The 25,540-nt window shown below is 48.2% G+C and overlaps 1 protein-coding gene across 1 annotated transcript in view; it reads right to left on the bottom strand.

Annotated features, from left to right (window-relative positions):
* The window catches only part of LOC130846163 (OTU domain-containing protein 7A-like), a 351,994-nt gene extending 330,604 nt beyond the window's left edge, over nt 1–21,390 (bottom strand). The window contains exon 1 of the mRNA XM_057724220.1: nt 21,226–21,390. The gene's annotated coding sequence lies outside the window, so the exon portion shown is untranslated. The remainder of the gene's footprint in view (nt 1–21,225) is intronic.
* Nucleotides 21,391–25,540: the final 4,150 nt, after the last annotated feature.

Consider the following 25,540-nt stretch of genomic DNA (forward strand, 5'->3'; position numbering starts at 1 on the left):
TTCTGTGCGGGGTGGGCTCTGAGTGCCCACCAAAGTGCCTTCAACAACCTGGGCTGCCCCGGAGTCACGGAGGCTCTGGCTGATAGGTGGCCTATGTGAGGACTGCCCAGCCAGGCCGGTGAGTGGGACACACCCTGGAGCTTTCAAATCTCCTCTGTAAAGTCCAGCCAAACCTCCAAGGACTCCAAGCGCTCACTGTGATGGGACATCTGAAAACCAGGGGAGGACGATGACCCTTCATCACCTGCTCATCATCTAGAAACATCTTTCACAACTTCCCAGAGGACCTGAGCTCTCCTCTACCCTCAGACCCTGAGCCAGGGCCACGTGGACAGGGGGATGGTCCCACCCTTGCTTCCTCCACAGCCTCTCCTTCTCTGGACCCCGCAGGCAGAGGCTGCTCTGGTGGCCCAGGCACCCACACCATAGCACAAAATACAGCAGAAAAGGAAACCCAGAATTGCAAACAGTTCCACAGCCCCCTGACACAGCTGCACCTGCTTGTCTCCCCTGGGTCCTGACACAAGGCCCAGGGGCTCTGAGAATGTCTGATTCCACAGACCATAGAAGGTCCCCCACCAAAGGTTAAGGACTCATACAGAGACTTTGTTTTGCTAAGTAAGAAATATTAAATTCCAAATTAAACCCTCCCAACCTTGCACAACGGGTAGAAGGTAGTACAGGTAGACGTCTAGGTGAGCCCCATGGAAGGAGACCTGTGGCAGGGTCTGCCCTTTCTTGGGCACGGCGCTTACACACATCCTGCAGGTGCAGTTGGGCCCTGCTCGCCGACTAGGGCACCATCCGTGGCCTCACAGTCCCCGTGAGCCAGGGGCAAGGCCACCACTTACAGAGCAGCACATGTGGGAGCCCAGAGACCCCACTTCCCCACAGCAAACCAGGCATCCAGTTTCCCCTGCATGGCCTGCAGGAGGCTGTCCCTCAGTGCTGGGCTCCTGAAATATCCCACAGATCGGCGGCTTCTTGCCATCCAAACACCTGCCTGTTTCCATCCTACTGCTTGTTTTACAATAATAATCTTACAAAGCAGGATCCTTTGATATGTCAGCCCTCCCCATGGTGCATGGCTCTGGGTATCCCCTCATCTGCCCTGTACGGCATACCCGAGCCCTGACATCTGCACACACCTTGTCCCACACCCTGGGCCTCTCTCTCTCAGGGGAGGTGAACAGGAGAGGCTGCCGAGAGGCATGAGGCCCAGGGCTCCGTCCCGTTCTCCTGCCGGTGCTCGGTCCCAGCTTTCCAGCAGGCAGGGAGATGTGTGTGCCCTTGGGAAATCAGCCACCTTCTCCATTCTCTGTCCTCTTGAAGCTGGCTGCACACTGGCTCTGACCACACGATGTGCCCCAGGGGGACAAGGGAGCCAGTTTAGCAGGAGAATCATGCCTGGTGCCTTTTACAAATCCTGAGACCTTGGGTGAACACCCACTGTGAGGGATGTGGCATGCCTGGGAGTCCTCAACTGTCCAGTGCTCTCCGCACCAGGCCCCTGCTAGTGTCGCTGGAGACACCTCCTTCCTTACTGCACCTCCTATCCCTCCACACTGATGTGCCAGGACCCCAGGCCCTAACCTGGTCCCACACACAGTGAGGAAGGGCCTGCGGAGGGGCGGAGGGGCCAGCGTTCTGAGTGCAGCAACAGAGGCCAGCAGACCCTTGGGGTACTGGAGGCTCTCCCCTGGGAAGAGGAGGAGGGGGAAGAAGAGGGGGAGGAGGAGGGAAGGAACGGAAGGAGGGGGGGGGAGGGGGAGGAGCCAGGGGTCTCAAGCACACAGCTGGGCCCACAGTCTTGGGGCTGCAAGGGCGGTGGGGGGAGGAGGGGGCAGTTGCCAGGGCCGCAGCCCCGGAGGTGTGGGATCCAGGCTGCTTCCTTCTGCTCCTTCTCACTGGCGCTGGCTTTACACCCTGCAAGACTGGGTCTCCGGCCTCCTGCCCCTACAGCCCTGCTGCTCTGGTCCACTGTCCCTGAGGCCCACCCAGTGTTGGTCTAAGTCCCTGCAGCCTGTCTCCAGCTCCTGTCTTCTGGGCCTCTCCTGTTATTCCCAAGTGCCAGACGTCTTCCATATCCCCCAATTCAAATCCCCAAGAATCCTGATCTCTGGAATCTGAGCCACACAACCTCTGCTGGTGCTAAGTTCATCCCACTGGGCTGCGGGCAGCCGCTGTCCTGTCTATGGCCCAGACTGTCCTTTATTTTCCTTTGGTGGAAGCTCGTGGAGGAAGGATATGGGATCATAAACTCTGTGGGTACACTGCTACCGACTAAGTTCAGAAAGCTAGAATGATCATGTGTGACAGAGACCAGAGTAAAACCACCCAGGGGCCCCCCGAAAACCGGAAGAACAGGACTACAAGGAGCGCTCTGGCAGTGGCATCAGGAACACGAACAGGCTCTCCTGTGTGTGGTGAGCCGCCATGCTGCGCTGGATGACCCATCATCAGACCTGGAGCACGTGCCCGGCAGGGTCGCGCACCCAGCGCTCAGGATCCCACGATCCACGATCGCTCACCAATTACAGCACGTTCAGCCCATGCAGTGCCACGGGGCCACAGGGACCTCAGCTTAAGGCTATTCAGTAATGTGGAAAAGGCTCAAGAAATAATGCCAGGTGAAGAGGGAACCAAAACCAGAGGAAACATTCTTTGCATACCATTACTTCTTCTCCAGTGGGTATTTTGCCAAAGAGTGTTTGATACTTTTAGGAAAAAGAAAATGTTTAGACATAATGTCTGTTGAATGAATGAGATAACACAAAGCCAAGGGGAGCACAATTTTGCAAAAAATTAAATGCAGAGACAGTCAAAAAAATGCCAAGGGTCACCCCACCGCCTCCTGGCCTGGAGGGGATGTTGCAGAGTCCTTCCTGCCCTCCCCCCCCAAGGTACAATGAGGAAGCGGGTCTGCCATCCCTTCTGGGTGGACTGGGCTGAACTGAACGAGCCCTGCGTGTCAGGGCAGCAGAGGTGGTTGGACTGCAGAGGAAGTTCAACATGTGACAGGGACACCTGGGGATATTTTACATAAATGCACAACCACTTTCAACCTTCCAGGAGTAAATACAGTCACACCTCAGTATCTATGCAAGGTTGGTTCCAGGACCCCTGAGGATACCAAAATCCACAGATGCTCAAGTCCATTATATAAAATGGTGTCATATTTGCAAATAACTCACTGCACATCCTCCCCTATACTTTAAGTCATCCTTACAATTCTTATAATGCCAAACACAATGTAAATGCCATGTAAGTAGCTGCCAGAGTACAGTTAATTCAAGTTTTGCTTTTTGGAACATTCTGGAATATTTCTGAGACCATCACTGATTGTGCTTGGTTGAGTGCATGAATGCGGAACCCGCAGATACAGAGGGCCGACCGTACAGGCGATCACGGGCTTGTGCTCCTGAGACAATGCTGCCTCCTTCCAAACACGAAGGAGAACAGTGTCCAGAACAGGACAGCGGCGCACACTTGCCCACCGCTGAGCATATGACGAAAATGAACGAAGGGTGTGGGAACACGTCAGAGCGCGACGAGTGCTTTCCTCCACTCAGTACAACTAACAATGGTCCACCCTTTACAACCAGGAGAAGACGACTATTTGTGAAGACCCCAGGTCACAGTGATATGGTAATAAGTACTACACATCAGGGAAGCAACAAAATGACCTCAGACTCCCAAATCTACTATGTGTTTGGGTGATGGGTAGGTACGGCAAGGCTTTATAGGGGCATTAACAGTGCAAGGTCTTGCTACACAGCTAAGTCCCTTCTTCTGGAAATCTAAAGAGCTCTTCCAATGTCATGACCATGACAAGCACAGTCACCACGAGGAGGCGTCCTGTGGGTGAAATGCACCAACGCATGAAGACTTGTAGCCCACCGTTCGGGAGCTCCTGGGAGAGCACGCACGCTGTGATGCAGGGCACAGCTCACAGGTGCCAGGAGCAGGGAAACTGTAAAAGTCATCATGGGAGATGCAGCAGTTGGCGCTGGGAGGGAGGGCTCTATATCCAGGGAAGGGCAGAGGAGCCAGCAAGCAAGCCGTGGCAACAGAGCCATGTGATGTACCTGGGATGAGGGGGCAGGGGTGGACCAGCCTGCCTGGGGCAATGCCTAACCCTGAACTTCGAGTAATGGTTCCCCAGCTGTAGGCAATACTCTGAAATGCTTTGTGCTTTTTTTTTTTTTAAGTTTGCTATAGTTGAAACCTCAGATAGCATCCACATAACAGGCTCAAGAATATTCCAGCCCTCAGGATATGGACTACCTTCCTCCTTTTTCTTCACTGACTCAGCACTCATTCCCGAAGTATAATGTGCTCTTCTACACCCAGTGCTTTGCATTCAATCTTGTTGATACGATTAAAAGAAGCAAACAAGCAAGTTTCCAGAAAATGCAGAACACTCAGCTGGGAAAGGCCTGCTAGTCCTTTGCCTCTCTACAGCCTACAGAGCTCCCTGATGGGGCCAACAGTGCTCTAGCCGCCATGGGGCACTATCAGGAAACCGCTGACCAGGTATTCCCAGGACTTGGAACACAAACATACTGGCCACTGCCCTGTCCTTTAGTGGCTCTACTCTCCAAGCTGGTCCAAACTTCAAAGTTAGCCACCCACTCAACAGGCGCACAGGATCTGTGTCTTGTGGTCAGTCCTGTCCTGACCCCCGCCATCGACTGCATCCCCACCACATACAAGGCACTTCTACAACCCTCACTGCAGGTTGCATGACAAACAGATGAAGGGCAAAGGCTCAGAGGGCACTCAGCTCAGACAGCCACCGTCTCCAAAACCACCAATCCAAGGAGCTGACATGCAAGCTGGGCTCACAGCCCCCTGGGGACCGAACAGAAGCAAATACAATCTCAACTGGCCAGATGTACTCACCCTGACACCAAGCAAAGATGAGGCTGCAATCAAACGAGGAAACACAAGGAGAAGCAGCTCCTCATGAACAGGGCCAACAGACCCAGCAAAACAGTAACACCTGACAAAAACCCCCAACTCACCATCACTGAGAAGTTCAGATAACACATTGTTACTCAGAGACCATAACATACTGTTTTAAATGATGGATTCAAACACTTTTTAAAGTGTTCAAAACCCTAAGTAAAAAATATGATACCTTTGAAAAAGAACTAGGATATGGGAAATTAAGAAAATTTATGGAAATGAGTAACACAATCACAGAAACCAAAAACCAAGTGGCTGGTCTTTACAGTGGGTTTGACTTGGGTTGGGTAGAGGGCTGATTAGCCAAGTGGAAGGCAGCTCTGAGGAAAGTGTCCAGAATGCACTGTAGGGGGCAAGATGAAGGCATAATGCAAGAGAGTCACTGAAAAATCAGGATGATGGAACAAAAAGGAGAAATAAATGACAAACTGGGAGAGGAAGGGAGGGAAGTGGTAACAGGCAACCTTTGAAGAGCTAAAAGCTAATGTCACAGAACTGATCCCAGCATGAATCATCCCCAAGGGAAGCCCAGAGGGGCAGGCAGGAGGATAGCTCATTCTCTCATCTTCCCAGGTGTCCAAAGAAGCTTCAGGAAGGCTACAAGGCTACGTTCTCCAAGGTCTCACACATGCTGGTTGTACAGGTCACCCCAGGACATGGTCTTTCTCAGTACCAGGTACATTTTGTCCTTCCTCCACATTGGCAACAGCACAGTGATCATTTCATCTGATTCTCGGGTGCTACCGACCTTCTGTTTACAGGGCCTGGCCCTGCTGGCCTCTCTGAAGCCGTGATCCACCAGTTACTCATCTGCGTGACAGACAATCCCATGGACCCTACAAACTGGAAGGCAGGCAGAGAAAAAAAAAAATGTTTACAGACTCCAGTTTACTATCTTTTTAGTGCACTGTGGATTTCTCTCCCAGCAACTGAAGACAGCGAGCATGGGCGCTCCCCTCCTTGTACACCACTTGGCTGGCAGGCACCCCAGAGGCAACAAACTGGAGGGGTTGTATGTGCACAGGACAGCCCAAAGTGGGTCTGGCTAGGGCAAAATCCTCATGAACTCCCATTCCTCAGGATTTAGGGGTTCCTACTTTTAAGTTCCCAAGGCTTCTGAAAGGGAAACGCTGCAAAACGAAGGGTTGTTAACATACAGCTATTTAAAACTGCATATTTAAAACAAACATATATTAGATTACTGCAAGTAAGCTGTTCCAAACATATTTGGGGCCAACAGATGTGCACACACAAAAAGCTTGTAAAAGAATGTAAAAAGTTCATAAGCTTCAACTCAACCCAACAAAGTAAGTGCACACCTCCTGGGGGTAAAGGAACAGGTCCAGTGTTTGCGAAGGCAGCTTGTGCTTCATAAGACATCCCGGGTGCCCCCAGCCGGGCTCAGTGGCCAAGTGGGGATGAACGGTGACACACGCCTCACAGAATGACTGTGAAATTTAAACTAGATAATGTCGGAAAAACACAGGGCAATCACTAGAGGCTATGCTACTGCTTAGCGATTACAGCATTAATTTAATATTCACGAGTGATGAAAGCAGCAAGTGTTCATTCAAGGCTTTACTGATTAACGTCCAAAGAGCCACATAGATTTCAGAGATACAGGCAGTGAGGCCAAGGCTGCTGGGGTGTGGCAGGGGCAGGATCAGGCCTCAGAGGTAGGGGAGGCTTGGGCCAGATGTCCAATGTGGCACCTGTCTGCCTCCTTCCCCCAGGGTGCTAGCAGGGGAGGCCTGGGGGCCTTCGGGGAGGCCAAATCTTTCATACAATAGCTTGTCTAATCTAACCGAAGGGCTTTTATGAAAAAGTGTTTTGGAGTAAAACAAAAACTCTTCTTAGAAAAAGAACCCCAAAGTCACAAATGCTAAACAATGCCCAGCCCCCAAGAGAAACAGTAACCCATTTCTCTCTCTCAAAGCACAAGGAGCTCCCCAAAGAGTCTTAAGTAAAATCCCTCAGCATCTACACCACCATCCACCAGACAGCAATTTCCAGTAAATGGCTTACTCCTCCACACGTTCTTTCAAAGACCCCAAAACAATGAAAAGCGAGAGAGAGAACTAGAAAGAGAAATATATTCTTTCAACGAATCAATGGAATCAGGAACGGATGCAGCAAGCCAGTGTTCCCCTCCTGACCCCTGGGAGATACAGACCTTGAGATGGTTGCGTGCAAAGGATCACGTGGACATGGGAACACAGCCACTGAGTAGGCCATGGCCTGTGGATCTGGACTCACAAAGAGAGAGAGGCAGGCAGCAAATACGGACAGAAGCACAAATGCCTGCTTAGGAGCAACACCCAATTTATACATGAAGATCTGGGGAATGCAGCCCCTTGGCTGGGCAAAGGAAATACCTTTGGAGAGGAGTGTATGCCCCACCACAAACTTGACATGAAGTGCACTCCCACACCTTTCTTCAACAAAGAACTGACTAAAGTCACAAAGTAACCAACTCGGGAATCAGGCACAGACACAGGGTAGAGGAAGAGAAGAAGGCTTGCAGACCCAGAAGAAAGCCTCATAAAGAAACAGGTGAAGAGCTTTTTTTTAGTAACATACTCCCCACAGCCTCTGTAAATTTCCTATTACTGCTGAAACAAATCCCAACAAACCTGGTGGCTTAAAACAAGAGAAATGTATCATCCTACAGGAGAGCAGATGTCTGAAATAGGTCTCACTGGGCTAAAACCAAGGTATCGGGGGATGGGGTTCCTTCTGGAGGTTCCAGGGGAGAATGTGTCCCCGCCTTCTACAGTTTCCAGTAGCGGCTCCCGTTCCTTGACTGGTGGCCCCCTTCCAGGAACTGCATCCCCCCCACCTCTGCTTCCATCATTGGGTCTGCTCTGACTTTGTCCCTCCTGCCTCCCTTGGGGTTACATCAGGCCCACCTAGATAGTTCAGGCCAAGCTCCCCATCTCAAGATTCTTAACTTAATTACATCTGTAAAGTCTCCTTTTCCATATAAAATAACATTCCCAGGTTCTGGGGATTGGGACATGAACATCTGTGGGGGTCATGACCCCAACCACTGCAGCAAGCCCCTTTTTCTTTGCAGTCTGGAGGCCACACACATGCGTTGGCTTACGGCCTCCTGATGCCAACAGCATCAGCACCAGTCCTTCTTGTGCCAATGCCCCTCTCGTCTTCCCTCTTCCACGTTCACGGACCCTCTGATTACACTTGGACCCACTCAGGATAACCCAGGATAATCTCCCGACTTTGAGGTCAGCTGGGTAGCAACCTTCACTCCATATTCAACTTTACTTTTTTCACTTCCAATTCTCCCAACATATTAACAGGTTCTGGAGATCCAGATATTGATATCTTTGAGGGGCCTTTATCCTGCCTACCATACTCTCCTAAAAAGATTTTCAAAAATTGAAGAAAAGATTATAAACCCACAGAAGGAGAAGAGCTTGGGAAAGATATGGAGAAAAAGAAAATGAATGGGGTAGGGATGATGGCCACAATAGAAGCCATTAAAAAACAGAATAAACACAACCAACCAACCAAAGACACGAACAAATGAAACGGCAAAGGATGTGAAATATCAAGTTTATCAAAGAGATGACAGATATAAGACATAGAAAAAAACACTATGTAGGTAAAGTGACTTGTCTCTGTCAGATGATAGGGTATATTGTGTTCAGTTTAAAAGAAAGTAATACAGGAGATGAGCACACAGAAAGAGCCTGGAGAAGTTACTGAATCAAAAGAATCACATGAACATCCAGGCGGAAGACAGGCTGAGCTCAGATATCTTCACAATAATGCTCAACGCTAAAAGACAGAAATACTTCTATAAAGTTTTAAAGGAAAGAGTGTGACTCAAGAGTTTTACACTCATGCAAGAGAAATTCTGAAGCTCACAGAAATTCTCCACTGGGTGTCGTGAGCCATTCGGGAAGAGAGCTGGGGATCACGACCAACGAACTCTCCAATGAACTCCAACAACAGAAAGAGGCATTGAAAGAAAGGCCTTGAGAGTTCCTCTAGAATTACAGATACAGGACCAGTACTGTGTGATCCTGGAATCCATCTAAATGTAGCATGAAGACCATGTAACGGTGGAAACTGAGATTACCTGAGAGGGCACATAGTATTTGTCTAGACCATGTAAGGGATGGTAACATAAACAAGACAGGAGGAACGGGAGGGCGGGGGAAAGAAGGGCGGGCATGTACTTCAGTCATCTATCAAAGCAGAACTGAGCTGATACCACTCAAGGCAGCTGGCAAACATTTCCTAGTTTCCCCCTACCTTTACAGGGATTGAATGGAGGCTTTAGCTTCTTCCCAATCAATTCTTCTTCCTGAGCACCTGCCTAACCCACATGGCAGGGAGTGGGCAGAGGGACACTACTTCCTGCTCGTGGGCCGGCCCTGCTGTAGGGACTGCCAGCTGGGAAAGGCTGACTGCTATGAGCTCTGCGACCATGGGTACCACAGGCTGGCCCACCCAGCCTGGGGAAGGCACATGCTGGGAATCCAAGATAGACAACATTGGGCTTAAAGTCCGCAAATCCTTCGTTATTAAATTAAATTTAAATGGGTATGTTTTATTTTAAATAGCACATATGATAAACTAAAAATGTAATAATCTCCAACATGATGAAGTGAGAAAAAAGGAAACTAGAGAACAATGGACACTGTATGCTCCTATGTGTTTAAACATGAAAAAAAAAAATAAGATACATACTTGGGCATCCACAGAGTAATTCTAGAAAGATACACAGGAACAATTAACAGCGGTGCCTCTTGAGAGAGGGACTGGACCTGGCCTAAGAAAATGACTGACATTTTACCACATACACTTGTTTTGCTTGAATTCTGTTAGCCTGTGCAAATACTGGCCTTCTCATTTTAAAAGAAAATTGAATAAGCCAAGAAGAAAGGGTTAAAAACTGGTATGCCTCTATTTCTAGGGAGTAATACTTGCCCTCCCACCTTTCTGTAGGGCCAGGGACAGAATGTGGCAAGTTCTGTATTAGTTTTGCCTTTCTAGATTTCAGTATTTCTTATGGAATGTGTTCTACAAAAAGTTTCCCCAAAACCAATGGTTTATGCTCAAAACACCAAGAGCAAAGTGCAGTCAAACAGATTCTCCTACCTCTCAACTCCCCCTCCCCCCATGTGCCAAACTCATCAACAGTCTATTAGAAAAAAACTGTCAAAGATGCACGCTGGACAAAGGTTTGAAGGATCCTCTGGTTTGCTCCCTAAAAAGCAAAACGTGCAGTGAATTCTGATGAACATTCAAAGCGTCCAGACTGCCCTCTCCTGCTCCAGGCTGTTCTGTGTCCTGGAACATCCCACAAACTCAGGAAGATGGTGCTTGTGGGACTCGCTCTGGAGCTCCCAGCGGTTCCCCTCTGTTTCCAGGTCAGTGTCTCTCTGATCTCAACACAAACACCTGTCCACCAGCCTCTGTGGTCCTCACAACAACCCTGCGAGGTTCCTGGGCTCCCCCTCATTCCAGATGTGGAAACGGAGGCTCAGAACAGTGAGACCCCTCTCCAAGGTCCCCCAGGTCCCCAGCGATGCGGCAGGTCTCTTCCCAACCCTCCTGGAAAGGAATGAATGCCCAGTTGGTTAGGGTTCCGTCCAGAGGGGAGAGGAGCTCAGAGAGAAGCTGCAGAGAGCTGACAGGTGTCCCTGGATCTGCTGTCACCCGTGGGGACGTGGAGGCTGGGAGATGACCTGACCCAGCAAGGGACTCACAGCAGGAGGCAGCACCATGGAAACGGCACCCAGTGTGTCTGGCCCCAAAGCACAGCCTCTCTCACACCCCTTCCCCCAGGGGGCCCAGGGATGGCAGTGTCCCTGACCTGGGCACTCAGGGGCAAGCACTTGGGTGCCCACAACCTCTGTGGACTCTCTCGAAAGCACAGCATATTGGGGATGCAAGACCCCACAGGAATGGCTAGACAGAGCAAGTGCAAGGCCACTGGGTGATCAGAGCAGGGGCCTGACCTGGACCCACTCCACTCAGTGCGCTGAGCGTGGGGGTCCACCCAGCAGACACTCACAGGCTAACCTGGGCCAAGTGCCTAGAAACACTCAGGGATTTGGGGGAAAATGCAACCCCTGGGGAGGATGTGGCACGGCCCCAGGGAATGGGCACGCAGCCTCATGCCTGCTGGGTCCGGCAGAAAAGTCCCCCAGCCTGACCTTGGCCTGCATGCAGCCCGTGAGTCCAGCTCTAGCCTCCTGGGCCAGCAGTGAATATCTGGGGGCCATTCTCCTCTGTGAACTGCTGGGAGCCACCTAACAGCTTCAGGCAAAATTCTACAGGTCTCCAAATGACTTAGGCTCTTTCTGCATTTCCTCCAGGTTTTCATTCTTGCTTCTGAAAAGTAACAATAATAACGATGTTTAAACAAAACAAAACAAAAAAAAACCCTCAAAATAGTTTCTTTGATTTGCATAGTCTTAAACAATTTACAAAGTACTGCCTCATGTCTAGATGAAGAAACCCAACCTAGGCTTGTGAAGGGCTCTGCCTCCCTCAAGACTGTGCCTGGGCCGTGGAGGCCCCCACCCCGCCCGTCCACCAGGGAGGAAGCATGGCTCCTGTCTGGCTGTGCTCCGCTGATGTGATACCTCACGTGTGGCCTCCCCTTCAGCCTCGTAGCTGCCCAGAGATCATACAGTGCCCCAGTTTTCCTTCTGTCACCCATGCTCAGCCTGGGCTAGCACCCAGTACCCTCGGGGGAGGTCTGTTGCTGGGGCAACCAGATGTCCATGCCAGAGGTGCTTTCTCATGCCTTTGTCCACTGGTCCCCAAACGCCACCAGGAATCTGGGACAAAATGTCACTGCCTGTCTCTTGGGCAACATGAGGAACTGATGGGAAGAACATGAGGAACCCAGTCTTCCCTGCTGCAGGCTTGCGGGCTCTGTGAGTTTAGACAGGTCATTTCATCACACTGGGGAGTTGATGGCCAACCTGCCCTCCTGCTCGGAAAATGTCTCTGCTTCTCTTCCTCCCTACTAGGAAGAGTGTGACGGGAAGAATGCACACTCTGGGGTTGGGGGAGAGGGGTCTGGGTCTCCAGACTGCTCCAAACATAACCTCAAACACTAGTTTCCCTCTCTGGTGCCCTGGGCACCGCCTTACCACAGAGGGTTAATACTTGATTGCAAGTCTGTTCTCAGCAATGCCCACCCTCAGCTCCCTCCAGGGCCCCACACCTGGCCTCATGCAGAGTGTGGGATGGGGAGGGGAAGGACCACAGGTCTTCCATTCTCATAAAGGGCTGTTCTGCTGAGGCAGCAGTGTTCAATCGTGAATCCCCACTTTATCATCATGAGTGGTTTGGTTCCTTCTTTTTTTTTTATTCACAAATGTTTATATCAAGTTTATTCATAACAGACAAAATGGAAAAAAAGTAAAATACCCATTGATGCATGAATTAGAAACAAACTGAAGGATATTCACGCGATGAAATCCTGCCAGCTATTAAAATGAACCGACTACTGATACAAGTGACAATGTGGATGAATTTCAAAATGGTCTGGTTCCTTCTTGGGCAACTTTTGCAGGAGAGGGAACACGGAGAGGGGACATTGACAGAGAAGGATAACTAATTACTTAAAAGAAAAAAATTTCCTAGCAGTACTTTATCCAGAAAGCATTCTTTTCCCACTCAATACTGTGGGGACAGACCTGTCCATCATGGTGTCACGGTTCTGTTCTGTTACGGGAAGTTGGGTAGATCTTATCCTCTCACCGAACTGAAATAACAGGGAGGCAGGTGGTAAGGGATCTTGCTCAGGGGTGAGGTTTGAGGGCCACTGCAGCCCCCTGGGGACGCTCCAGAGCAGGAAGACAAGCCCAGGAGAGAGACGTGGCAGGGAGCAGGAAGACAGTGTTGGTCTGGGGGCCAGAGTGGGCAGCAAAGTCATCAGGGTGTGGAGAGAGGCCCAGTGGAAGCAACAGCCCTGGGGTCCCAGCCCCTGGCTGAGCCCTGTGGATGAAGAAGACTGCTTCTCTCTTCAAGGCCCCTCTGAAACCCCACATGGGGAAAGGGAAGGTGGGGAGGAGGGCTTTTAAAAATCTGGAGCATTGTCATTTGCCTTATCAAATAGATGGAGCTAATATTCCCTAAGATTCTATACAGTGTCTATGACACATATATGGAAAATGTGAAACGATACCTCCCCAGAGAACGGACACTCTGTGGCATGTCACATCATGGTGAATTGGTAAATAATTCAGGTTTTTTTTATTTTGCACGTGGCCAAACTGGGGACTCAAGTTTGAAAATGTGTCAAGTTTGACAGGAGCCACATTGTCAACTATATCACTTTCGAACTTATGGGAGCTAAACAATTCTAGAAAAAAGAATTAAATTTCTAAGTTTAATTCCCACGGGACTAATAAACACATTTCACAAACACGCGTGGAGAGCCTGTTCTGAACACGGGGCGTGGCACAGCCTTTTCCTTGGGACCTCATGGTCAGAAGGCAGGTTGCTGACCACACAACCCATTTCTAATTATAAATTCTTAAAATGCTCTGTATGCTCCTCGGCATGAGAAATGCATACAAACATCTTTAAGAGACGCCTCATGTTCCCTAGCTGTTTTCTCCTAGTAATGAGTGGGGCTTTCTTTCCCCTGATTAGTCAGCACTTGGAGAGAAGCAGGGAATTACTGGGCACAAAATCATGGACTTGAATGAGATATCAGAAGTCAGGCAGCTACCTGCCTTCACCTCACCTGTGAAACGAAGGACTAGAGAGATGCCCAAGGTAGGGGCCTGGGCCAGAGGCTGGGAGTCTCCCCCAGCAGGCCCAGCCTGGCCTTTATCCCACAGAGGCTCCTCTGTGACCATGGCCACGTTTCCCACCTGGCCCTCCAGTCACCCCACAGCCTAGTACAGGCAGACTTCCTCTCCTTGCACTTTGCTTCCTTGCACTTCACAGACACTGCATATTTTTTACAAACTGAAGGTTTATGGCAACCCTGCATTGTCAGATGAAGGTTAGCATTTTTTAGCCATAAAGTATTTTTAAATTAAGGTATACATATTTTTAGATATAATGCTATTGCACACAATGGATTATAGGATTGTGTAAACATAACTTTTATATGTACTAGGAAACCAAAAAAGTTCATGCGACTTGCTTTATTGTGGCGTCTGCAACCTCTACAGTAGCTCCTAATTTAAATGCAGCAACACAGTGTCTTCTAAGGAACCCCTAACACAAAGCGATGGAATTTCTTGCCTATATCACCCCTCCCGAGCCCCAGAAGCCTTACACACCCTATGTGATAACACATTTCTGAACACAGTGCCACAGACTGTTCGTGGGGTAAGTGAACTTGGGTGGAGGAAATCTTAGCAAATGCTGTCAGCCTTGGCCAGTGCGGACAGACGGCCCCGGGGAGATGGAGGCTGACCACACACACCAGGCCTGACAACCCAGAGTCTGCTAGCCCGGCCACTTCCAACCAGGGGGCCCTGAGGGCCCAGTGCACAGTCAGCACCTCAGACCAGACCAGACAGACTTTACAAACAGGATAATCAAGAGATGTGGATGTGAAGCACAACCTATCCCTGCAAGCCAAGAGATCCAGTGCGGCCTTTCAATCTGCCTACTGATAACTGCGCAGCCACCGTGTCAAGTGAAACAGTCAGCCACAGAGCTTTCCCTCGGCCTAGTAAGTGACGGGGCTTGCAAAAGAGTCACTTCCTCCCACGGGGGTCTGTGTCGTCCCTCAGGAGGCAGAGAGAGTTCTCTGCCCTGCACCACATTCAACACCAATGACAAGGGATGCCCCTTGGTCTCAGAGCCCAGAGCCCTGCTCCAAGATGTGCAGCATGCCCTGCTCGGGAGGGGAGAGCAGTGTGGACACCGGGCCGGCCAACACCTCCCCAAGAGTAAATGCCAAGATCACCCATGCTGGAGGGGGCTCAGGCCACATCACAGCCCCTCACTGACTTGGGACTGGCAGGACCCCACCTTTGGAATGCTCTTCTCTTTCCTCTCCTTCACTCCCCAGTTGTCCATGTAAAGGACTAATCTTCCGTCAGCTCCAAGAATAAGAAAGTATGTTCTGTAAAGATCCTCCAATGAGCCCTGGGGGGGCCCGCTATTCACATGCCCGGCAGCACCCAAGAGGTAGGAGATGCAGCCCAATTCTCGGGGGGTCTGCAGTCTACGCTGCCTTGGAAGAACTTCCTTTAGCCTGTTTTAACAGAACTGGCTGACAATTCCAGTTAAGCAACAAGAATCACTAAGCCAAAGAAGGCCCTCCATCCTTCATACCCATGCCTCCTTCTTCCTCTACAAAAAAAGTTAAAGCAAGTACACTGAAGCTAGGACTTGAGTTACAAGTGCAAACTGTAAAGCCATCAACTGACAAAACTGACAAGGGGGAGAAATGGGCCCGTGGTAAGTGAGGTAGGCACACCCTGTCTCCAGTGTCCTCTATTGGAACTACCGATCTCCTAAGAATTGAAGGACTCACTGCACACTCCCTCACCTGCTCCTCCCCCCAAACCGACATGAAGCCAGAGCAGAGATTCTCCTCTTGGGGGGTCACCTGGGACTGTGCCCAAGGTCACAAGGCTGGTCACCCCGTCCAAGTTGGCTGGCAACACGTCTATTTTTTCTTTTTTTTTTCCTGTCAGGGATGATTCTTTCAAGAGACAGCATGATATTATTTAAAAGACTGGCAAAACATACTCCAATGACTATATTTTAAAAAGAAAAAGTGTGTAACTAGAGATTATCATACTAAGTGAAGTAAGTCAGAGAGAGAAAGACAAATACCATATGATATCACTTATACATGGAATCTACGATATGACACAAATGAACCTCTCTATGAAAGAGAAGCAGAATCACGCACATAGAGAACAGACTGGTGGTTGCCAAGGGAGAGGGGTTAGGGGAAGGATGGAGTGGGAGGTTGGGGTTAGCAGATGCAAACTATTATATATAGAATGGATAAACAACAAGGTTCTGCTGTATAGTACAGGGAACTATATTCAATATCCTATGGTAAACCATAATGAAAAGAATATTAAAAAAGAATGTATATATATGTATAATTGAATCACTGTGCTGTACAGCAGTAATTAACACAACATTGTAAATCAACTATACTTCAATTTAAAAAATAAAAAGAACAGGGAACGATGCTGGATGTTGTTCTTGGATGTTGAACAATTTTTTTAAAGGCATGAAAAATCACACATGCAAATGTGTTCCCCCATATTTCAATAATACACATAGTATTCAAGCGTCAAATAATCATTACAGGAACTGAGGGGAAGTGGAATAGAACCATGGTCTTTGGACCCGCAAGATGAAAAGGTATTGACTCAGTCTTGGGGGTGGGGTGGCCTTCGGGACAGGAGGCATATCACATTCCAGGACATAATCCATCTTGTGGTCTCTTCCACAGTCCAGACACGCCAGACCAAGCCCCAAGCTTCCTATATGACATCCAGCAGACAATTTTAAGTGTGTGCCATGTTTTTTCACCCATGTCATAGACAATTTCTAAAATGGAACTACAGAGATGATCTGGGAAAATCACTGGTGTGTCAGCCCCAGGGGCCGCAGAGCTGGGGTCCTCACAGTGGTAGCAAGGCTCCCGCTGGCAGGGGCAGCACCAGGACATCCACTCTGAAACTTATCTCAGTAACTGAGAAACTGAATCTCACAGAGGCATGGGTGGGTGGTCTGTTCACATCCACTCCTAGCATCATGTGAAACTCTGCTGATCTAATAAAACAATAGAATGAAACACTGAGCAGAAAAGAAAGTATATTTCAGAGGTCTCCTTTTATGTTTCCTAAAAGTTAATACTGCATCTTATGCATGCATATTCACTAAGACATCAAATATCCATTACATTTATAAGGAAAACTAAGCTCAAACAGAAAATATTTCCTTGCAAAGAGAAATGTAAGATCCTTCAAACCCAGAAAATGAGTTTACTTTAGACTTATCTGCTTAAAGCAAGAAAGATGTATTTAGAACTTCATTAGCATGAATATACATTTGACTTCTCAGAACGTGAGATGGTGGATAGTAGAAATCTAATAGCAAGCACTAGGGGTTTGTGGGATCCTGCAGTTTTACTAGATAAGGCCTTGGAGACATGGGAGGTTAACTTTCTCCTTTTCTCACGAGTGGCCTACAGCATGACAGGGCCATGCCTCATCCAGGGTGGCCGGCTATGGCCGAAGCAGTAGGAAATGCAGGGTCTACTCCTTCCTAATCCCAGTCTTTACCGCAGCTCCCCCCACCAAGAAAAACCGTGTATAAACCAGCCAGCTAAACACACCTCTACAACATGGGCAGCTAACATGGCAGCACCAGCCTCTCTCATGTTTAGAATTTTAAAGACTTGTTTTCAACCCATGTACCCACTCTGTTAGTATGAATGATAAGGAACTCCATCCCCAAAGAGTGGAGAAGACAGCTCCTTCCTGGCCTGCTCTGTCACATCTGTGTTAAAGTCATCTTTTTCTTGGTCTGACACACGGACTCTTGGCGACTGCAGCAGTCTACCAAGGGCAAATGAAACTTTGCTCCTAAGTTTCAGTATTTTCAAATCAGATATACCATAAAAAAGGAACCAGCATGTTTTGCTTCTTTTTAAATGCCTGTGGATCTCAGGATTCCCTCTGAGTAGGATATTCTGTGGTTGTCCTCAGGGATGGACAGCTTCCAAAAGGATCAGGTGCCACCTGTCTTTTAATTGAGTGGCACTTCCCCTGTAGCCATTTAAAGTGCTCTAAGAGAGGCACAAAGCTGGAAAACAATTTCCAATTTCCCCTTTGAAATCAATAGTTCAATTTACATGCATTTCCAACAGAATAAGAAGTATAAAGAAATACCCAGTCATAGCAGAAGACCTATTCCCTTCAAGGTGTGATCTCTCCCTTCAGCATCTTGGCTCCATGAGGAACCCGGGGAAGACACCATAACTAGACACCTTGATGGTCATCCAAGCCCTGGGACATACCCCCCCCCCCAGCTTGGCAAGACGACCCTCCCTGCAGGCGCTCGTCTCTCTAGACTCACTAGGAACTTTCTGATGAATAATGTGGCACACACTTAAAATCAGATTAAGCACATTTAAGTGAATAGTACAGTTGCCTCTTTTCTCGTGTTTTCGTTTTCTTCAGGTAAAGACACATACAAGGACTAAACATTTGCTTTTCTCCAACAGAGAAACCCTGAGGCCAATAATCCTGGCAAGGCAGGAAAATAAACCCCCTGGAAGAAGCCACTGACACAGAGTCCCGAGGTTTAAGTCAACAGTTTTCAAACCCAAAAGAAAACATTATTGAGGGATGGGGGGCGGGGAGTGGCATTTCCACTGGCTGTCCTGGCTGGCACCATCATGCCCTCACCAGGACCAAGATGTAGGCAGGCAGTTCCATGAGGCCAAGCTGCTCCTCCCCAAGCCAACACTCTCCCTTCTGCCCTCTAAGGAGGCACTGAATCTTTCGACTAGGACTGACCATCACTCTCCAAAGACATGGAGCCATTAAGCAATCTCCTTGCCTCGTGGAGGGAGGCCCATTCTGGAAGCCACAACCTCTGGCTATTCAAAAGCATGTCCTTCCTTCAGTGACCATCCCTTGGGCGACAGGCACATGGAGACATGGGACATCTCCCTCCCCCCTCCAAGTTTGGGGATCCTTCATCCTTTCCCAAGGTGGCTCAGGTAGAAGCCTGCTAAGATGCGTTTAGTACGCCCCCTGCTGGCCCCTCGGGAGCTAACTCAGCCTTTATTTCTAGGCCTAAGACAGGAATCAAATGACCTTAACATCCAAATGGAACAAAAAGAAAAGCCAAGGCAATTTTGGCTTCTTAGAATAGGAAGATGTGATACTCTAAGCATCAAAAAGGGGAGGAAGAGGCTTTAAAGTTAGGGGTTTTGAAACATTGTAGGAAATCACTGGCTAATATCTCAAGATTTAGTGAAAACACTTGCATTTGTATTTTCACAATTACTACAGTGAGTTAAATCAAAAACATTACAACAAATACTTTCACAGGTCTACAGGTGAAAAAAAAGGATACATAGCCAGAGAGGTTTCACAGACTCAGTTTCTAAAGAGTTCATAGCTGAGAGCCTTAAAACCAATTTTCGTATGACTGAGGCTACTTCAATTACAGGGAAAAAAAAAAAAAAAACAACTCAGCAATGACTTAAGAGGTCAAGTTCTAAAACAACTGTATGCAGCAGGGACAAAGTCACCGAAAAGACGTACATTTGGAGACAATTCTGCCTCAAGGCTTCCTGTCTCATGCAGCCTTGCCACTGTGAATAAATCTGGCACTGTCAAGAGGTGACAGGCCACACACACACGTTCTGCTTCAGAGGGACATGCCCCTCCCCTTCTCCACAAGGGGAGAACAGACAGTTCAGCTTTTCAGTGACTTTAGTGCTGGCCTCCACCAGGGCTGAGGGTCTTCACACAGGACCTAGGCTGAAACCCACCCAAAGCAAAACTCCATAATGCAATGGTTTCCATCCACTGCCACCTTGAATGCTAAGGCCTAAGGCAAAGCCCTGCTTCCCCGTTTTCTTCCCACCAATCCAGGGTTTTTGAAAGCTTACCTCCCTGACCAGACTCGAATTTCTGCATGGCCTGTGGTATTAAATTCCTTACATATCCAATGTGATCACACTAATAATTTAAGGCACGCTTCTTTGAACCAATTAGGAACAGTCATAAATTATTAAATACACAAATGTCAATATTTTTGTTCCTCATTGAATATCTTTTCGATATGATAGGCTTAAGTAGATGTGAAGACTGTCTTGGGAACTTGCTTCTGTTCCCATCACAGTCGGCACTAATAGAGCACTCACGCACATAATAATGCTGGCACGCTGCTCGCATTTAGGGGGAGAAATTTCCCCAGAACTTTGTGTGCGGTGCAGGTAGGTCCCAGCCTCTGCACTCTCTCAACCTCTTCAGGTGTTAAACTGGCCTTGGAGGCTGGTGGGCCGCACAGCTGCTACAGTAAGAAAAGGAAAGGCAGGGAGAGCCCCAGAGAAGCTGTTACCCCTTTCTCTAGGGCAGGATGCTCCCAGGCCCATCCTAGTGGGGGTGGGGGGTGGGGGCAGGAGGTGATGGAGAGGAAGAAGACCCGCAGATTTTCCTGAAGAAATCAAGGCCCATGAAGATCTAGGCCACACTGTCTACCTCTTCCTTAACACGTCATCTGCTACCTCAAATACAGTACCTTTTAAAATTTTCCACCTCATGGGTCACTTTCAGCTATAAAGATAAAACCAGGCAACAACCACGCAAGTGTCATGCATGACTTTCCCCTGGATCCTTGTTATGTGAATGAAGGGATTCCTGGATCTGCGGGGATCTCACAAGTTTCCCTTCAGCCACTCTCGAATCTATTCATTCTCAAGTCAAGAAATAAAAATAAAAACCGTTTTCACCTGTGCGAGGCTGGCGAGTTCATAGAGTAGAGGCAAATCTATTTTGTGGCAAAGATTCTCAAAGGGCTGCAATAGCTGCACGGGAGGAGGGTGCACTTGGGGGGTTGTGTCCAATGAAGGAAAGTTTTTGTTAATGATGACATCACTGACATCTCCCGAATTTAAAGGAGCACTTAAAGCACAGCAGATGCGAGTTCCCCCCCTCCGGTGAAAAGATACCACGGAAGGCCTCCGGGTTCACAGCCCAATTGCAGTAACGGTTCGCCCGCTGTCCAGCCAGACCCAGTGGAACGAGGGAGAGGCGCACCGGGCCGCGGTGGCCCACGCAGCCACAGCCCGGGAACCCGGCCGCCGGCCTCACGCGCTGCCGCCGGGCCGTGCCCGGGAGTCCGCCGGGACCCCGGGACCCCGGCCCGCCCACACGGACAGAGGGACCGGGGTCCCCGCGCCCGTCATCACGTTCCAGTGCAGACGGCACCGGGGCCCGGAGGAGACGCCGTCCGCGACCCAGCGGGAGCGCCGCGCCCTGCCCCGGAGACGCGCGCCGCGCCGGGCCGGAGCCGGTGGCCGCGGCGCCCGCGGGGTCCAGAGCCGAGCCCGCAATGCAGACGCGCCGGCGAGCCCCGCGCCCCCCGCGCCCCCGCGCCCTGGCCCCGGGGCCGCCCGGCCTCTGCCCCCGCCCGCTCCGCCGCGGGGGCACCGGGCGCCGCGCCGGGACGGACGGTGCACCTGCCGGACCCGCGGCCCCGGCCCCGCCGCCGCCGGCAGCACCGCGGCCAGCGCCGTCTCACCTGCCGAGCCGCGCCGCCGCGCTCCGCCAGCCTGCAGCGCCGCAGTCGCCGCTACCCGGCTTCCATTTTCTCTCGCTTTAAGGGAAATCGGATCAGCTGTTTCTCGCGCTCCGGCTCCGCGGCCCCCTCCCCAGCTGCCGCGAGCGGTCCGGGGGCCTCTCCTCCCCCGCCTCCTCCCGCGCTCCGCTCCGCCCCTCGCGCTCCTCCGCTCCGCCCGCGGCCGCGCGCAGGGCCCGCCTCCCCGCTCCGCCCGCGGTCGCGCGCGCCCCCTGACGTCACCGGCCGCAGCCGCGCCCCGCCCCCGCCCCCGCCCCGCGTGGAGGTGCGCGTGCGCCCCACCCCCGCCCCGGCCCCGCCCCGGCCCCGCCCCGCCGGCCGGCTCCGAGCGCGCGTGCTCAAAGCCACTGCCGGCGCCGCGACTCGGGCGCAGCGACTCGGACTCCGCGGAGAGCGCGGGGCACCGCTCGCCCGCGTCCCCGGGCCCGCGGGCACTCTTCCAGGTGCCCCTTGGCACCTGACTCCGGGACTGCAGGGTACGCTGCTTAAATACGCTGCCTTTGCCCGTCTGCCTGCCTCGCTCTGTCTGCGCCCATCCGCATCCTTTCTTGCTTTCTGCGCACGCTTTCTTCCTCAGCATCCCAAACTTTCTCCGACCCGTCCTGTCTCGGCCCATTCCCGAGCCCTGCTTCGGGGCCAGTGCATCACAGCTCATCTGCAGTTGCTCCCCTTGCCTCTTAAACCGGTTCTCTGACTTTTCCCCGTTTCTTGCCTTCCTCTTAAAAGTATTTTCACATCACGACTTGGGACAGCGGCTCCTGTCTCTGATACCAAGGCCCGCCCACTGCTTTCTGCCCACCCTCACATCGCCCTCTCGGTGTAACCACGCCCCCCTCTGCCAAATAATACGTTATATTACAGATTACTAATACCATCTTCATGCATTTCTTGACAATCGCTGCTTCACTCTTAGTTTTTAGGACTTCTTGCTTGGTTTTTAACATTATATATGTATATACGCACACGTAAATTACTAAATGTATATTAATTTTAGTAATTTACTTCTTAAATTAATATACAGTAAAATTGACTATTTTGGGGGGGTATACAGCCTTGTGAGTTTTCGAACACTTGGTTGGATGCGTGTAGCCACCAGCACAGTTAGGATACATCACCCCAAGAACTCCCTCGTGTTGCCCTTTTATAGCCACACCCTCCCCAAACCCTAATATATGTTCTGACATGTGGCAACCACTGATATATTCTCCATGGTTGTAGTGTTGTCTTTTTGAGAATGTTTACACATAAAATTATGCAATATGCAGCATGTTGAAACTGACTTTATTCATTCACCATTATGCCTTTGAGATTCAACCATGTTTATCGATCGATTTTATTATTGGGTACTATCTCATTATTTGCACCCCATTTTCTTTATTCATCCATTGAAGGTTTTGGGGGCGATTGTGAATAGGTGTTTTACAAATAGTTGCATGCAGAGCTTTATATGGACAAGTTTTCGAGTTAGTTGGGTAAATACCTTGGAGTACCTATGCTAGGTCTTTTGGTAAACTTGTTTATCGTTATAGGAACCCTAAAAAGAGTTTTCCAGAAAGTTTACACCATTTTCATAGCCACCAGCAATCTATGAGAGTCCCACTTTCCTGCATCCTTGTCAGCACTTGATATTTGCTGTATATTAGGCATTCTCATAGGTGTGGAGAGATTTAATTATTGCTTTAATTTTCAATTCCCTAATGGAAAATAATGTGGGGTATCATTTCACTTGCTTATTTTCTACCTGTTTATCTTCTTTGGTGACATGTTTGTTCACATCTTATGCCCATTTTTAAATTTTTTTTTCTTACTGTTGAGTTTTCAGAGTTCTTTGTATATTTTGGATAGAAGTACTTTATATATGTTTTGCAAGTATTTACTGTCCGTGTGAGGCTTGTCTTTTCGTTCTCTTGTCAGTGTCTTTGTAGAGCAGAAGTTTCTTAACTTTAATAAAGTCTAACTTGGCATCTTTTTTTCTTTTAGAGATTGTGCATTTGATATTGTATCTAAATACATCACCAAACCTAAGGTCACATGGATTTAAGTCTATGTTTTCTTCTTGAAGTTTTATAGTTTTACGTTTTACATTTAGGTCCTTGATCCATTTTTATTTAATTTTGGTGTAAGTTCTGTGTGTGTCAATTTTTTTGTGTGTGTATGTGAGTGTTCAGTTTTTCCAGCATCATTTGTTGAAAAAAAAATAATTTCCCTGTTGAATTGCCTTTGCTCTTCTGTCAAAGATCAGTTGACTATATTTGTGTTGGTCTGTTCTGTTGCACTGATCCCTGTATCTATTCTTTCACCAATAACATCACACTGTGTTGATTACCATAGCTTTGCAGTAAGTCTTGAAGTTGGGCAGTAACATTCTGCTGATTTTTTTTTTTTAGTATTATGTTTGCTATTCTGGTTCTTCTGCCTTTTCATATAAACTTTAGAATCAATTTGTAGGTAGCTACAAAATAGCTTGTCCAGATTTTGATTGGGATTCCATTGAATCTGTAGAGCAAGTTTGGAAGGATTGACATATTAACAATATTGAGTTGTCCAATCCATGAATATGAAAAAACTATTCAGATCATCTTTGAATTTTTCAGCAATGCTTTATAGTTTTCTGTATGAAAGTTCCATATATAATTTTGTTAGAGTTACTTTTAAGTGTTTTATTTTATGGAGCTATTGTAAATGATTTTTTAAATTTCCAATTTCAATAGTTCATTGCTGGAATATAGGAAAACAGTTGGCTTTTGTATATTAACCTTATGTCTTGCAACCTTGTTGTACTTGCTTCAGGAATATTTTTGAGCATCCTTTGGAATTTTCTACTAAAATATTGTCACCTACTATTAGAGGCAGTTTTATTTCTTCCCTTCCAATCTGTATACGTTTTCTTATCTTACTGAACTAGCTAGGACTTCCAGTATAATGTGGCCTAGGAGTGATAAAAGAAGATATGCTTGCCTTGTTCCTGATTTTAGGAGGAAGCATCCAGTTTCTTACCATTAAGTATGTTGTTAGCTGTAGGATTTGGTGCATATTCTTTATTAAATTGAGAAAGTTCCTCTCTATTCCTAGTTTACTGAGAGATTTTTTAAAACAAATGGGTGTGAATTTTGCAGATGCTTTTTCTGCATCTAATGATACGATTGTGTGATTTTCGTTCTTTGGCCTGTTGATGTGATGGATTACTTGTTTGACTTTAGAATGTTGAGCATTCTTGCATACTTGGGATAAATCCCACTTGGTCGTGGTTTATATTTGCTTTTATACATTGTTGGATTCAGTCTTCTTGTTTTGATATTGAGGTTAATTCTGGCTTCATAGAATGAGTCTTTTTATTGATATAGGCCTGTTTACCTATTTACCTGTTTGTTACCTATTTGTTCTTGCATACATTTTAATAGTTGTGTCTTTCAAAGAATTGATCCATTTCTTCTAAATATTCAAGTTTGTGGGTATAGAGTTATTTACTGTAATTTTTTTTCGTGTCTGTGGAGTCAGGAGGAATGAACCTTCTTTCATTTCTGATATTGATAAATTGTGTCCAGTATCTTTTTTTCTTAGTTAGCTTGGGACAGTTTTATAAATTTAAGTGATCTTTTCAAGGAATCAGCTTTAGCTTTTGTTACTTTTCTCTATTGTTTTTCTGTTTTTAATTTCATTTATTTCTTCTCTAATTATTATTATTTCTTTTTTTTTCCTGGCTTGCTTCAGGCTTAAATTGCTCTTCTCTCTCTAGTATACCAAAGTGTACTAGAGCTTGTTGATTTTTTTCTTTCTTCTTTTCCATTTAATGCCATAAATTTCACTCTAAGCACTGATTTTGCTGCATACAACAAATTCTAAGTTGTATTTCCATTTTTGTTTAATTCAATATATTTAATTACTCTTGAGAGTTCCTCTTTGACCCAAATATATATTTTAAAATATTTATATATTTTATTATTTATTTATTTACACTGGGTCTTAGTTGTGGCAGGTGGGATCCTTAGTTGTGGCTCACTGGCTCGTTAGTTGTGACATATGAACTCTTAGTTGTGGCATGCATATGGGACCTAGTTCCCTGACCAGGGATCGAATCTGGGCCACCTGCATTGGGAGCACGGAGTCTCAACTACTGCACCACCAGGGAAGTCCCCCGAATATTTTCAGACATGTATTGTTTAGTTTCCAAATAATTGGAGATTTTCAGCTACCTTTCTGTTTTTGTTCTAGGTTAATTCAATTGTGGTCTAAGAACATACCATGTATGATTTCTACT

Source organism: Hippopotamus amphibius, chromosome 2, assembly GCF_030028045.1.
Source record: "Hippopotamus amphibius kiboko isolate mHipAmp2 chromosome 2, mHipAmp2.hap2, whole genome shotgun sequence".
Classification (NCBI taxonomy): Eukaryota; Metazoa; Chordata; class Mammalia; order Artiodactyla; family Hippopotamidae; genus Hippopotamus; species Hippopotamus amphibius.